Source organism: Myxine glutinosa, chromosome 6 (genome assembly GCF_964187855.1).
Source record: "Myxine glutinosa chromosome 6, kmMyxGlut1.1, whole genome shotgun sequence".
Lineage (NCBI taxonomy): Eukaryota > Metazoa > Chordata > Myxini > Myxiniformes > Myxinidae > Myxine > Myxine glutinosa.
Window position 1 is genome coordinate 160,172,399 of NC_136266.1, and position 17,861 is coordinate 160,190,259.

Consider the following 17,861-nt stretch of genomic DNA (forward strand, 5'->3'; position numbering starts at 1 on the left):
GTCAAATGACGTCACATTGTCAAACTAGTTATATGTTTGGAAAGCACTCAACAAGGGCTTCAATTTGAGGTACTACTCGATATGGTAACTGAAACTTGAAAATTTTACCTTTTGGTCAAAATTGAATGACCTTCAAAATGACCTTGAAGGTCAAGGCCGATCGACACCAAAAACTAATCAGCTGAGCGCCATACCACACCCTATATACCCACCAAGTTTGGAGATCATAAGATCAAAGTTACTCAAAAAATAAGGGTTTCGTTGACCTCCATGATTGACCGCAAAGTGACCTTGACCTTTGACCTTGACCTTAATAATTTCGTATGGTGAATAGTATGTCTTCATGACCAACGCACATGAAATATTGAAAGATTTTGATGAGAACTGAGGAAATAATTTTTTCATGAAAATTCCGTTTTTTCGTCATGACGTCATCAAATGACGTCATAGCGTCAAACTGTTTACAGATCTGGGAAGCACTCATCAAGGGCATTCATATGAGGTATTACTCGATATGGTACCTACGATTTCAAAATTTGACCTTGGGGTCAATAATTTTCGACCTCCAGCGCTAACCATGAAGGTCAAGGCCGATCGCCACCAAAAACTAATCAGCTGAGCGCCGGACCATATACTAGATTCCCATGAAGTTTGGAGATCATAAGATCAAAGTTACTCAAAAAATAAGGGTTTCGTTGACCTCCATGATTGACCGCAAAGTGACCTTGACCTTTGACCTTGACCTTCAAAATTTTGTGTGCTGAAGGGTATCTCTATAGGACTCTGATATGCGAAGTTACAGGAGTTTCCAATAATAACTGTGGTCTACAGAGTGATCTAAACGTGAAAAAAAAAATGATTAACCACAAACAAACATACAAGCTGACTAATACATCTTGCAAAAACTTCGTTTTGGCAAGATAAAAAAACAAATAAAACATCACCCACAGGGTGAACCGTATCTTGCCAGGGTTTCGTTGACCTCCATGATTGACCGCAAAGTGACCTTGACCTTTGACCTTGACCTTAATAATTTCGTATAGTGAATAGTATGTCTTCATGACCAACGCACATGAAATATTGAAAGATTTTGATGAGAACTGAGGAAATAATTTTTTCATGAAAATTCCGTTTTTTCGTCATGACGTCATCAAATGACGTCATAGCGTCAAACTGTTTACAGATCTGGGAAGCACTCATCAAGGGCATTCATATGAGGTATTACTCGATATGGTACCTACGATTTCAACATTTGACCTTGGGGTCAATAATTTTCGACCTCCAGCGCTAACCATGAAGGTCAAGGCCGATCGCCACCAAAAACTAATCAGCTGAGCGCCGGACCATATACTAGATTCCCATGAAGTTTGGAGACGATCCGATCAAAGTTACTCAAAAAATAAGGGTTTCAACATTTGACCTTGGGGTCAATAATTTTCGACCTCCAGCGCTAACCATGAAGGTCAAGGCCGATCGCCACCAAAAACTAATCAGCTGAGCGCCGGACCATATACTAGATTCCCATGAAGTTTGGAGACGATCCGATCAAAGTTACTCAAAAAATAAGGGTTTCGTCGACCTCCATGATTGACCACAAAGTGACCTTGACCTTTGACCTTGACCTTCAAAATTTTGTGTGCTGAAGGGTATCTCTATAGGACTCTGATATGCGAAGTTACATGCGAAGATATGGTACCTACGATTTCAACATTTGACCTTGGGGTCAATAATTTTCGACCTCCAGCACTAACCATGAAGGTCAAGGCCGATCGCCACCAAAAACTAATCAGCTGAGCGCCGGACCATATACTAGATTCCCATGAAGTTTGGAGACGATCCGATCAAAGTTACTCAAAAAATAAGGGTTTCAACATTTGACCTTGGGGTCAATAATTTTCGACCTCCAGCGCTAACCATGAAGGTCAAGGCCGATCGCCACCAAAAACTAATCAGCTGAGCGCCGGACCATATACTAGATTCCCATGAAGTTTGGAGACGATCCGATCAAAGTTACTCAAAAAATAAGGGTTTCGTCGACCTCCATGATTGACCACAAAGTGACCTTGACCTTTGACCTTGACCTTCAAAATTTTGTGTGCTGAAGGGTATCTCTATAGGACTCTGATATGCGAAGTTACATGCGAAGATATGCGAAGATATGGTACCTACGATTTCAACATTTGACCTTGGGGTCAATAATTTTCGACCTCCAGCGCTAACCATGAAGGTCAAGGCCGATCGCCACCAAAAACTAATCAGCTGAGCGCCGGACCATATGCTAGATTCCCATGAAGTTTGGAGACGATCCGATCAAAGTTACTCAAAAAATAAGGGTTTCAACATTTGACCTTGGGGTCAATAATTTTCGACCTCCAGCGCTAACCATGAAGGTCAAGGCCGATCGCCACCAAAAACTAATCAGCTGAGCGCCGGACCATATACTAGATTCCCATGAAGTTTGGAGACGATCCGATCAAAGTTACTCAAAAAATAAGGGTTTCGTCCACCTCCATGATTGACCACAAAGTGACCTTGACCTTTGACCTTGACCTTCAAAATTTTGTGTGCTGAAGGGTATCTCTATAGGACTCTGATATGCGAAGTTACAGGAGTTTCCAATAATAACTGTGGTCTACAGAGTGATCTAAACGTGGAAAAAAAATGATTAACCACAAACAAAAAAACAAAAAAACAAAAAAACAAACAAAAAAACAAACATACAAGCTGACTAATACATCTTGCAAAAACTTCGTTTTGGCAAGATAAAAACAAACAAAAAAACAAACATACAAGCTGACTAATACATCTTGCAAAAACTTCGTTTTGGCAAGATAATAAAAACATATGTCACCCACAGGGTGAACCGTATCTTGCCAAAATGTGAAAATTCCGTTTTTCCGTCATGACGTCATCAAATGACGTCATAGCGTCAAACTGTTTACAGATCTGGGAAGCACTCATCAAGGGCATTCATATGAGGTATTACTCGATATGGTACCTACGATTTCAAAATTTGACCTTGGGGTCAATAATTTTCGACCTCCAGCGCTAACCATGAAGGTCAAGGCCGATCGCCACCAAAAACTAATCAGCTGAGCGCCGGACCATATACTAGATTCCCATGAAGTTTGGAGATCATAAGATCAAAGTTACTCAAAAAATAAGGGTTTCGTTGACCTCCATGATTGACCGCAAAGTGACCTTGACCTTTGACCTTGACCTTCAAAATTTTGTGTGCTGAAGGGTATCTCTATAGGACTCTGATATGCGAAGTTACAGGAGTTTCCAATAATAACTGTGGTCCACAGAGTGATCTAAACGTGAAAAAAAAAATGATTAACCACAAACAAACATACAAGCTGACTAATACATCTTGCAAAAACTTCGTTTTGGCAAGATAAAAAACAAATAAAACATATGTCACCCACCGGGTGAACCGTATCTTGCCAAAATGTGAAAATTCCGTTTTTTCGTCATGACGTCATCAAATGACGTCATAGCGTCAAACTGTTTACAGATCTGGGAAGCACTCATCAAGGGCATTCATATGAGGTATTACTCGATATGGTACCTACGATTTCAAAATTTGACCTTGGGGTCAATAATTTTCGACCTCCAGCGCTAACCATGAAGGTCAAGGCCGATCGCCACCAAAAACTAATCAGCTGAGCGCCGGACCATATACTAGATTCCCATGAAGTTTGGAGACGATCCGATCAAAGTTACTCAAAAAATTAGTGTTTCGTCGACCTCCATGATTGGCCGCAAAGTGACCTTGACCTTTGACCTTGACCTTCATAATTTTGTGTGCTAAAGGGTATCTCTAAAAGACTCTGATATGCGAACTTACAAGAGTTTCCAAAGGGAACTGTGCTCTACAGAGTGACCTAAACAATGCGAACTAAAGCAATACAATATACATGAAAAGTGCAGTTTTTTCGTCATAACGCCGTCAAATGACGTCACATTGTCAAACTAGTTATATGTTTGGAAAGCACTCAACAAGGGCTTCAATTTGAGGTACTACTCGATATGGTAACTGAAACTTGAAAATTTTACCTTTTGGTCAAAATTGAATGACCTTCAAAATGACCTTGAAGGTCAAGGCCGATCGACACCAAAAACTAATCAGCTGAGCGCCATACCACACCCTATATACCCACCAAGTTTGGAGATCATAAGATCAAAGTTACTCAAAAAATAAGGGTTTCGTTGACCTCCATGATTGACCGCAAAGTGACCTTGACCTTTGACCTTGACCTTCAAAATTTTGTGTGCTGAAGGGTATCTCTATAGGACTCTGATATGCGAAGTTACAGGAGTTTCCAATAATAACTGTGGTCTACAGAGTGATCTAAACGTGAAAAAAAAAAGATTAACCACAAACAAAAAAACAAACAAAGAACATATGTCACCCACAGGGTGAACCGTATCTTGCCATTTGACCTTGACCTTAATAATTTCGTATGGTGAATAGTATGTCTTCATGACCAACGCACATGAAATATTGAAAGATTTTGATGAGAACTGAGGAAATAATTTTTTCATGAAAATTCCGTTTTTTCGTCATGACGTCATCAAATGACGTCATAGCGTCAAACTGTTTACAGATCTGGGAAGCACTCATCAAGGGCATTCATATGAGGTATTACTCGATATGGTACCTACGATTTCAAAATTTGACCTTGGGGTCAATAATTTTCGACCTCCAGCGCTAACCATGAAGGTCAAGGCCGATCGCCACCAAAAACTAATCAGCTGAACGCCGGACCATATACTAGATTCCCATGAAGTTTGGAGACGATCCGATCAAAGTTACTCAAAAAATTAGTGTTTCGTCGACCTCCATGATTGACCACAAAGTGACCTTGACCTTTGACCTTGACCTTCAAAATGTTGTGTGCTGGAGGGTATCTCTATAGGACTCTGATATGCGAAGTTACAGGAGTTTCCAATAATAACTGTGGTCTACAGAGTGATCTAAACGTGAAAAAAAATGATTAACCACAAACAAATGAATGACCTTCAAAATGACCTTGAAGGTCAAGGCCGATCGACACCAAAAACTAATCAGCTGAGCGCCATACCACACCCTATATACCCACCAAGTTTGGAGATCATAAGATCAAAGTTACTCAAAAAATAAGGGTTTCGTTGACCTCCATGATTGACCGCAAAGTGACCTTGACCTTTGACCTTGACCTTCAAAATTTTGTGTGCTGAAGGGTATCTCTATAGGACTCTGATATGCGAAGTTACAGGAGTTTCCAATAATAACTGTGGTCTACAGAGTGATCTAAACGTGAAAAAAAAATGATTAACCACAAACAAAAAAACAAACAAAATAAAAACATATGTCACCCACAGGGTGAACCGTATCTTGCCAAAATGTGAACATGAGTGACTTGCTTCAGGTCACACTGAGGTGAACAGAACTGCTATCCACTAGAAGCGACTCTTTGAGGAATGTCTGCCCACGAGATATTGAAAGATTTTGATGAGAACTGAGGAAATAATTGTTTCATGAAAATTCCGTTTTTTCGTCATGACGTCATCAAATGACGTCATAGCGTCAAACTGTTTACAGATCTGGGAAGCACTCATCAAGGGCATTCATATGAGGTATTACTCGATATGGTACCTACGATTTCAACATTTGACCTTGGGGTCAATAATTTTCGACCTCCAGCGCTAACCATGAAGGTCAAGGCCGATCGCCACCAAAAACTAATCAGCTGAGCGCCGGACCATATACTAGATTCCCATGAAGTTTGGAAACGATCCGATCAAAGTTACTCAAAAAATAAGGGTTTCAACATTTGACCTTGGGGTCAATAATTTTCGACCTCCAGCGCTAACCATGAAGGTCAAGGCCGATCGCCACCAAAAACTAATCAGCTGAGCGCCGGACCATATACTAGATTCCCATGAAGTTTGGAGACGATCCGATCAAAGTTACTCAAAAAATAAGGGTTTCGTCGACCTCCATGATTGACCACAAAGTGACCTTGACCTTTGACCTTGACCTTCAAAATTTTGTGTGCTGAAGGGTATCTCTATAGGACTCTGATATGCGAAGTTACATGCGAAGATATGCGAAGATATGGTACCTACGATTTCAACATTTGACCTTGGGGTCAATAATTTTCGACCTCCAGCGCTAACCATGAAGGTCAAGGCCGATCGCCACCAAAAACTAATCAGCTGAGCGCCGGACCATATACTAGATTCCCATGAAGTTTGGAGACGATCCGATCAAAGTTACTCAAAAAATAAAGGTTTCAACATTTGACCTTGGGGTCAATAATTTTCGACCTCCAGCGCTAACCATGAAGGTCAAGGCCGATCGCCACCAAAAACTAATCAGCTGAGCGCCGGACCATATACTAGATTCCCATGAAGTTTGGAGACGATCCGATCAAAGTTACTCAAAAAATAAGGGTTTCGTCGACCTCCATGATTGACCACAAAGTGACCTTGACCTTTGACCTTGACCTTCAAAATTTTGTGTGCTGAAGGGTATCTCTATAGGACTCTGATATGCGAAGTTACAGGAGTTTCCAATAATAACTGTGGTCTACAGAGTGATCTAAACGTGGAAAAAAAATGATTAACCACAAACAAAAAAACAAAAAAACAAAAAAACAAAAAAATAAAAACATATGTCACCCACAGGGTGAACCGTATCTTGCCATTTGACCTTGACCTTAATAATTTCGTATGGTGAATAGTATGTCTTCATGACCAACGCACATGAAATATTGAAAGATTTTGATGAGAACTGAGGAAATAATTTTTTCATGAAAATTCCGTTTTTTCGTCATGACGTCATCAAATGACGTCATAGCGTCAAACTGTTTACAGATCTGGGAAGCACTCATCAAGGGCTTCAATTTGAGGTACTACTCGATATGGTAACTGAAACTTGAAAATTTTACCTTTTGGTCAAAATTGAATGACCTTCAAAATGACCTTGAAGGTCAAGGCCGATCGACACCAAAAACTAATCAACTGAGCGCCATACCACACCCTATATACCCACCAAGTTTGGAGATCATAAGATCAAAGTTACTCAAAAAATAAGGGTTTCGTAATTTGACCTTGGGGTCAATAATTTTCGACCTCCAGCGCTAACCATGAAGGTCAAGGCCGATCGCCACCAAAAACTAATCAGCTGAGCGCCGGACCATATACTAGATTCCCATGAAGTTTGGAGACGATACAATCAAAGTTACTCAAAAAATAAGGGTTTTGTTGACCTCCATGATTGACCGCAAAGTGACCTTGACCTTTGACCTTGACCTTCAAAATTTTGTGTGCTGAAGGGTATCTCTATAGGACTCTGATATGCGAAGTTACAGGAGTTTCCAATAATAACTGTGGTCTACAGAGTGATCTAAACGTGAAAAAAAAAAGATTAACCACAAACAAAAAAACAAACAAACAAACAAACATACAAGCTGACTGATACATCTTGCAAAAACTTCGTTTTGGCAAGATAATGAACATATGTCACCCACAGGGTGAACCGTATCTTGCCAAAATGTGAACATGAGTGACTTGCTTCAGGTCACACTGAGGTGAACAGAACTGCTATCCACTAGAAGCGACTCTTTGAGGAATGTCTGCCCACGAGATATTCCGATGATAATCGTTCTAGAGAGTGACCTTGAAAAATACGTGTTTGCCTTATAACGTCACCAAATGACGTCATTTATATAATGTCTAAAGCTTGACATTTATACGAAACACTCATCAACGGCCTCAATTTGAGGTACTACACGATATGTTTCCTAAAAGTTGAAAATTTTACCTTCGAGCTGATTTCGAGCTGATTCGACTAACAATACTCCAAACATAAGGGTTTAGTTGACCTCCATGATTGGCCGCAAAGTGACCTTAACCATTGACCTTGACCTTCATAATTTTGTGTGCTAAAGGGTATCTCTAAAAGACTCTGATATGCGAACTTACAAGAGTTTCCAAAGGGAACTGTGCTCTACAGAGTGACCTAAACAATGCGAACTAAAGCAATACAATATACATGAAAAGTGCAGTTTTTTCGTCATAACGCCGTCAAATGACGTCACATTGTCAAACTAGTTATATGTTTGGAAAGCACTCAACAAGGGCTTCAATTTGAGGTACTACTCGATATGGTAACTGAAACTTGAAAATTTTACCTTTTGGTCAAAATTGAATGACCTTCAAAATGACCTTGAAGGTCAAGGCCGATCGACACCAAAAACTAATCAGCTGAGCGCCATACCACACCCTATATACCCACCAAGTTTGGAGATCATAAGATCAAAGTTACTCAAAAAATAAGGGTTTCGTTGACCTCCATGATTGACCGCAAAGTGACCTTGACCTTTGACCTTGACCTTAATAATTTCGTATGGTGAATAGTATGTCTTCATGACCAACGCACATGAAATATTGAAAGATTTTGATGAGAACTGAGGAAATAATTTTTTCATGAAAATTCCGTTTTTTCGTCATGACGTCATCAAATGACGTCATAGCGTCAAACTGTTTACAGATCTGGGAAGCACTCATCAAGGGCATTCATATGAGGTATTACTCGAGATGGTACCTACGATTTCAAAATTTGACCTTGGGGTCAATAATTTTCGACCTCCAGCGCTAACCATGAAGGTCAAGGCCGATCGCCACCAAAAACTAATCAGCTGAGCGCCGGACCATATACTAGATTCCCATGAAGTTTGGAGATCATAAGATCAAAGTTACTCAAAAAATAAGGGTTTCGTTGACCTCCATGATTGACCGCAAAGTGACCTTGACCTTTGACCTTGACCTTCAAAATTTTGTGTGCTGAAGGGTATCTCTATAGGACTCTGATATGCGAAGTTACAGGAGTTTCCAATAATAACTGTGGTCTACAGAGTGATCTAAACGTGAAAAAAAAAATGATTAACCACAAACAAACATACAAGCTGACTAATACATCTTGCAAAAACTTCGTTTTGGCAAGATAAAAAACAAATAAAACATCACCCACAGGGTGAACCGTATCTTGCCAGGGTTTCGTTGACCTCCATGATTGACCGCAAAGTGACCTTGACCTTTGACCTTGACCTTAATAATTTCGTATGGTGAATAGTATGTCTTCATGACCAACGCACATGAAATATTGAAAGATTTTGATGAGAACTGAGGAAATAATTTTTTCATGAAAATTCCGTTTTTTCGTCATGACGTCATCAAATGACGTCATAGCGTCAAACTGTTTACAGATCTGGGAAGCACTCATCAAGGGCATTCATATGAGGTATTACTCGATATGGTACCTACGATTTCAACATTTGACCTTGGGGTCAATAATTTTCGACCTCCAGCGCTAACCATGAAGGTCAAGGCCGATCGCCACCAAAAACTAATCAGCTGAGCGCCGGACCATATACTAGATTCCCATGAAGTTTGGAGACGATCCGATCAAAGTTACTCAAAAAATAAGGGTTTCAACATTTGACCTTGGGGTCAATAATTTTCGACCTCCAGCGCTAACCATGAAGGTCAAGGCCGATCGCCACCAAAAACTAATCAGCTGAGCGCCGGACCATATACTAGATTCCCATGAAGTTTGGAGACGATCCGATCAAAGTTACTCAAAAAATAAGGGTTTCGTCGACCTCCATGATTGACCACAAAGTGACCTTGACCTTTGACCTTGACCTTCAAAATTTTGTGTGCTGAAGGGTATCTCTATAGGACTCTGATATGCGAAGTTACATGCGAAGATATGCGAAGATATGGTACCTACGATTTCAACATTTGACCTTGGGGTCAATAATTTTCGACCTCCAGCACTAACCATGAAGGTCAAGGCCGATCGCCACCAAAAACTAATCAGCTGAGCGCCGGACCATATACTAGATTCCCATGAAGTTTGGAGACGATCCGATCAAAGTTACTCAAAAAATAAGGGTTTCAACATTTGACCTTGGGGTCAATAATTTTCGACCTCCAGCGCTAACCATGAAGGTCAAGGCCGATCGCCACCAAAAACTAATCAGCTGAGCGCCGGACCATATACTAGATTCCCATGAAGTTTGGAGACGATCTGATCAAAGTTACTCAAAAAATAAGGGTTTCGTCGACCTCCATGATTGACCACAAAGTGACCTTGACCTTCAAAATTTTGTGTGCTGAAGGGTATCTCTATAGGACTCTGATATGCGAAGTTACATGTGAAGATATTCGAAGATATGGTACCTACGATTTCAACATTTGACCTTGGGGTCAATAATTTTCGACCTCCAGCGCTAACCATGAAGGTCAAGGCCGATCGCCACCAAAAACTAATCAGCTGAGCGCCGGACCATATACTAGATTCCCATGAAGTTTGGAGACGATCCGATCAAAGTTACTCAAAAAATAAGGGTTTCAACATTTGACCTTGGGGTCAATAATTTTCGACCTCCAGCGCTAACCATGAAGGTCAAGGCCGATCGCCACCAAAAACTAATCAGCTGAGCGCCGGACCATATACTAGATTCCCATGAAGTTTGGAGACGATCCGATCAAAGTTACTCAAAAAATAAGGGTTTCGTCCACCTCCATGATTGACCACAAAGTGACCTTGACCTTTGACCTTGACCTTCAAAATTTTGTGTGCTGAAGGGTATCTCTATAGGACTCTGATATGCGAAGTTACAGGAGTTTCCAATAATAACTGTGGTCTACAGAGTGATCTAAACGTGGAAAAAAAATGATTAACCACAAACAAAAAAACAAAAAAACAAAAAAACAAAAAAATAAAAACATATGTCACCCACAGGGTGAACCGTATCTTGCCATTTGACCTTGACCTTAATAATTTCGTATGGTGAATAGTATGTCTTCATGACCAACGCACATGAAATATTGAAAGATTTTGATGAGAACTGAGGAAATAATTTTTTCATGAAAATTCCGTTTTTTCGTCATGACGTCATCAAATGACGTCATAGCGTCAAACTGTTTACAGATCTGGGAAGCACTCATCAAGGGCTTCAATATGAGGTACTACTCGATATGGTAACTGAAACTTGAAAATTTTACCTTTTGGTCAAAATTGAATGACCTTCAAAATGACCTTGAAGGTCAAGGCCGATCGACACCAAAAACTAATCAACTGAGCGCCATACCACACCCTATATACCCACCAAGTTTGGAGATCATAAGATCAAAGTTACTCAAAAAATAAGGGTTTCGTAATTTGACCTTGGGGTCAATAATTTTCGACCTCCAGCGCTAACCATGAAGGTCAAGGCCGATCGCCACCAAAAACTAATCAGCTGAGCGCCGGACCATATACTAGATTCCCATGAAGTTTGGAGACGATCCGATCAAAGTTACTCAAAAAATAAGGGTTTCGTTGACCTCCATGATTGACCGCAAAGTGACCTTGACCTTTGACCTTGACCTTCAAAATTTTGTGTGCTGAAGGGTATCTCTATAGGACTCTGATATGCGAAGTTACAGGAGTTTCCAATAATAACTGTGGTCTACAGAGTGATCTAAACGTGAAAAAAAAAAGATTAACCACAAACAAAAAAACAAACAAACAAACAAACATACAAGCTGACTGGTACATCTTGCAAAAACTTCGTTTTGGCAAGATAATAAAACATATGTCACCCACAGGGTGAACCGTATCTTGCCAAAATGTGAAAATTCCGTTTTTTCGTCATGACGTCATCAAATGACGTCATAGCGTCAAACTGTTTACAGATCTGGGAAGCACTCATCAAGGGCATTCATATGAGGTATTACTCGATATGGTACCTACGATTTCAAAATTTGACCTTGGGGTCAATAATTTTCGACCTCCAGCGCTAACCATGAAGGTCAAGGCCGATCGCCACCAAAAACTAATCAGCTGAGCGCCGGACCATATACTAGATTCCCATGAAGTTTGGAGACGATCCGATCAAAGTTACTCAAAAAATTAGTGTTTCGTCGACCTCCATGATTGGCCGCAAAGTGACCTTGACCTTTGACCTTGACCTTCATAATTTTGTGTGCTAAAGGGTATCTCTAAAAGACTCTGATATGCGAACTTACAAGAGTTTCCAAAGGGAACTGTGCTCTACAGAGTGACCTAAACAATGCGAACTAAAGCAATACAATATACATGAAAAGTGCAGTTTTTTCGTCATAACGCCGTCAAATGACGTCACATTGTCAAACTAGTTATATGTTTGGAAAGCACTCAACAAGGGCTTCAATTTGAGGTACTACTCGATATGGTAACTGAAACTTGAAAATTTTACCTTTTGGTCAAAATTGAATGACCTTCAAAATGACCTTGAAGGTCAAGGCCGATCGACACCAAAAACTAATCAGCTGAGCGCCATACCACACCCTATATACCCACCAAGTTTGGAGATCATAAGATCAAAGTTACTCAAAAAATAAGGGTTTCGTTGACCTCCATGATTGACCGCAAAGTGACCTTGACCTTTGACCTTGACCTTCAAAATTTTGTGTGCTGAAGGGTATCTCTATAGGACTCTGATATGCGAAGTTACAGGAGTTTCCAATAATAACTGTGGTCTACAGAGTGATCTAAACGTGAAAAAAAAAAGATTAACCACAAACAAAAAAATAAAAACATATGTCACCCACAGGGTGAACCGTATCTTGCCAAAATGTGAACATGAGTGACTTGCTTCAGGTCCGACTGAGGTGAACAGAACTGCTATCCACTAGAAGCGACTCTTTGAGGAATGTCTGCCCACGAGATATTGAAAGATTTTGATGAGAACTGAGGAAATAATTGTTTCATGAAAATTCCGTTTTTTCGTCATGACGTCATCAAATGACTTCATAGCGTCAAACTGTTTACAGATCTGGGAAGCACTCATCAAGGGCATTCATATGAGGTATTACTCGATATGGTACCTACGATTTCAACATTTGACCTTGGGGTCAATAATTTTCGACCTCCAGCGCTAACCATGAAGGTCAAGGCCGATCGCCACCAAAAACTAATCAGCTGAGCGCCGGACCATATACTAGATTCCCATGAAGTTTGGAAACGATCCGATCAAAGTTACTCAAAAAATAAGGGTTTCAACATTTGACCTTGGGGTCAATAATTTTCGACCTCCAGCGCTAAACATGAAGGTCAAGGCCGATCGCCACCAAAAACTAATCAGCTGAGCGCCGGACCATATACTAGATTCCCATGAAGTTTGGAGACGATCCGATCAAAGTTACTCAAAAAATAAGGGTTTCGTCGACCTCCATGATTGACCACAAAGTGACCTTGACCTTTGACCTTGACCTTCAAAATTTTGTGTGCTGAAGGGTATCTCTATAGGACTCTGATATGCGAAGTTACATGCGAAGATATGCGAAGATATGGTACCTACGATTTCAACATTTGACCTTGGGGTCAATAATTTTCGACCTCCAGCGCTAACCATGAAGGTCAAGGCCGATCGCCACCAAAAACTAATCAGCTGAGCGCCGGACCATATACTAGATTCCCATGAAGTTTGGAGACGATCCGATCAAAGTTACTCAAAAAATAAGGGTTTCAACATTTGACCTTGGGGTCAATAATTTTCGACCTCCAGCACTAACCATGAAGGTCAAGGCCGATCGCCACCAAAAACTAATCAGCTGAGCGCCGGACCATATACTAGATTCCCATGAAGTTTGGAGACGATCCGATCAAAGTTACTCAAAAAATAAGGGTTTCGTCGACCTCCATGATTGACCACAAAGTGACCTTGACCTTTGACCTTGACCTTCAAAATTTTGTGTGCTGAAGGGTATCTCTATAGGACTCTGATATGCGAAGTTACAGGAGTTTCCAATAATAACTGTGGTCTACAGAGTGATCTAAACGTGGAAAAAAAATGATTAACCACAAACAAAAAAACAAAAAAACAAAAAAATAAACCTATGTCACCCACAGGGTGAACCGTATCTTGCCAAAATGTGAACATGAGTGACTTGCTTCAGGTCACACTGAGGTGAACAGAACTGCTATCCACTAGAAGCGACTCTTTGAGGAATGTCTGCCCACGAGATATTGAAAGATTTTGATGAGAACTGAGGAAATAATTTTTTCATGAAAATTCCGTTTTTTCGTCATGACGTCATCAAATGACGTCATAGCGTCAAACTGTTTACAGATCTGGGAAGCACTCATCAAGGGCATTCATATGAGGTATTACTCGATATGGTACCTACGATTTCAAAATTTGACCTTGGGGTCAATAATTTTCGACCTCCAGTGCTAACCATGAAGGTCAAGGCCGATCGCCACCAAAAACTAATCAGCTGAGCGCCGGACCATATACTAGATTCCCATGAAGTTTGGAGACGATCCGATCAAAGTTACTCAAAAAATAACGATTTCAACATTTGACCTTGGGGTCAATAATTTTCGACCTCCAGCGCTAACCATGAAGGTCAAGGCCGATCGCCACCAAAAACTAATCAGCTGAGCGCCGGACCATATACTAGATTCCCATGAAGTTTGGAGACGATCCGATCAAAGTTACTCAAAAAATAAGGGTTTCGTCGACCTCCATGATTGACCACAAAGTGACCTTGACCTTTGACCTTGACCTTCAAAATTTTGTGTGCTGAAGGGTATCTCTATAGGACTCTGATATGCGAAGTTACAGGAGTTTCCAATAATAACTGTGGTCTACAGAGTGATCTGAAGGTCAAGGTCAAAGGTCAAGGTCGACCTCCAGCGCTAACCATGAAGGTCAAGGCCGATCGCCACAAAAAACTAATCAGCTGAGCGCCGGACCATATACTAGATTCCCATGAAGTTTGGAGACGATCCGATCAAAGTTACTCAAAAAATAACGATTTCAACATTTGACCTTGGGGTCAATAATTTTCGACCTCCAGCGCTAACCATGAAGGTCAAGGCCGATCGCCACCAAAAACTAATCAGCTGAGCGCCGGACCATATACTAGATTCCCATGAAGTTTGGAGACGATCCGATCAAAGTTACTCAAAAAATAAGGGTTTCGTCGACCTCCATGATTGACCACAAAGTGACCTTGACCTTTGACCTTGACCTTCAAAATTTTGGGTGCTGAAGGGTATCTCTATAGGACTCTGATATGCGAAGTTACAGGAGTTTCCAATAATAACTGTGGTCTACAGAGTGATCTAAACGTGGAAAAAAAATGATTAACCACAAACAAAAAAACAAAAAAAAAAACAAACAAAAAAACAAACATACAAGCTGACTAATACATCTTGCAAAAACTTCGTTTTGGCAAGATAATAAAACATATGTCACCCACCGGGTGAACCGTATCTTGCCAAAATGTGAAAATTCCGTTTTTTCGTCATGACGTCATCAAATGACGTCATAGCGTCAAACTGTTTACAGATCTGGGAAGCACTCATCAAGGGCATTCATATGAGGTATTACTCGATATGGTACCTACGATTTCAAAATTTGACCTTGGGGTCAATAATTTTCGACCTCCAGCGCTAACCATGAAGGTCAAGGCCGATCGCCACCAAAAACTAATCAGCTGAGCGCCGGACCATATACTAGATTCCCATGAAGTTTGGAGACGATCCGATCAAAGTTACTCAAAAAATTAGTGTTTCGTCGACCTCCATGATTGGCCGCAAAGTGACCTTGACCTTTGACCTTGACCTTCATAATTTTGTGTGCTAAAGGGTATCTCTAAAAGACTCTGATATGCGAACTTACAAGAGTTTCCAAAGGGAACTGTGCTCTACAGAGTGACCTAAACAATGCGAACTAAAGCAATACAATATACATGAAAAGTGCAGTTTTTTCGTCATAACGCCGTCAAATGACGTCACATTGTCAAACTAGTTATATGTTTGGAAAGCACTCAACAAGGGCTTCAATTTGAGGTACTACTCGATATGGTAACTGAAACTTGAAAATTTTACCTTTTGGTCAAAATTGAATGACCTTCAAAATGACCTTGAAGGTCAAGGCCGATCGACACCAAAAACTAATCAGCTGAGCGCCATACCACACCCTATATACCCACCAAGTTTGGAGATCATAAGATCAAAGTTACTCAAAAAATAAGGGTTTCGTTGACCTCCATGATTGACCGCAAAGTGACCTTGACCTTTGACCTTGACCTTCAAAATTTTGTGTGCTGAAGGGTATCTCTATAGGACTCTGATATGCGAAGTTACAGGAGTTTCCAATAATAACTGTGGTCTACAGAGTGATCTAAACGTGAAAAAAAAAAGATTAACCACAAACAAAAAAACAAACAAAGAACATATGTCACCCACAGGGTGAACCGTATCTTGCCATTTGACCTTGACCTTAATAATTTCGTATGGTGAATAGTATGTCTTCATGACCAACGCACATGAAATATTGAAAGATTTTGATGAGAACTGAGGAAATAATTTTTTCATGAAAATTCCGTTTTTTCGTCATGACGTCATCAAATGACGTCATAGCGTCAAACTGTTTACAGATCTGGGAAGCACTCATCAAGGGCATTCATATGAGGTATTACTCGATATGGTACCTACGATTTCAAAATTTGACCTTGGGGTCAATAATTTTCGACCTCCAGCGCTAACCATGAAGGTCAAGGCCGATCGCCACCAAAAACTAATCAGCTGAACGCCGGACCATATACTAGATTCCCATGAAGTTTGGAGACGATCCGATCAAAGTTACTCAAAAAATTAGTGTTTCGTCGACCTCCATGATTGACCACAAAGTGACCTTGACCTTTGACCTTGACCTTCAAAATGTTGTGTGCTGGAGGGTATCTCTATAGGACTCTGATATGCGAAGTTACAGGAGTTTCCAATAATAACTGTGGTCTACAGAGTGATCTAAACGTGAAAAAAAATGATTAACCACAAACAAATGAATGACCTTCAAAATGACCTTGAAGGTCAAGGCCGATCGACACCAAAAACTAATCAGCTGAGCGCCATACCACACCCTATATACCCACCAAGTTTGGAGATCATAAGATCAAAGTTACTCAAAAAATAAGGGTTTCGTAATTTGACCTTGGGGTCAATAATTTTCGACCTCCAGCGCTAACCATGAAGGTCAAGACCGATCGCCACCAAAAACTAATCAGCTGAGCGCCGGACCATATACTAGATTCCCATGAAGTTTGGAGACGATCCGATCAAAGTTACTCAAAAAATAAGGGTTTCAACATTTGACCTTGGGGTCAATAATTTTCGACCTCCAGCGCTAACCATGAAGGTCAAGGTCGATCGCCACCAAAAACTAATCAGCTGAGCGCCGGACCATATACTAGATTCCCATGAAGTTTGGAGACGATCCGATCAAAGTTACTCAAAAAATAAGGGTTTCGTCGACCTCCATGATTGACCACAAAGTGACCTTGACCTTTGACCTTGACCTTCAAAATTTTGTGTGCTGAAGGGTATCTCTATAGGACTCTGATATGCGAAGTTACATGCGAAGATATGCGAAGATATGGTACCTACGATTTCAACATTTGACCTTGGGGTCAATAATTTTCGACCTCCAGCACTAACCATGAAGGTCAAGGCCGATCGCCACCAAAAACTAATCAGCTGAGCGCCGGACCATATACTAGATTCCCATGAAGTTTGGAGACGATCCGATCAAAGTTACTCAAAAAATAAGGGTTTCAACATTTGACCTTGGGGTCAATAATTTTCGACCTCCAGCGCTAACCATGAAGGTCAAGGCCGATCGCCACCAAAAACTAATCAGCTGAGCGCCGGACCATATACTAGATTCCCATGAAGTTTGGAGACGATCCGATCAAAGTTACTCAAAAAATAAGGGTTTCGTCGACCTCCATGATTGACCACAAAGTGACCTTGACCTTTGACCTTGACC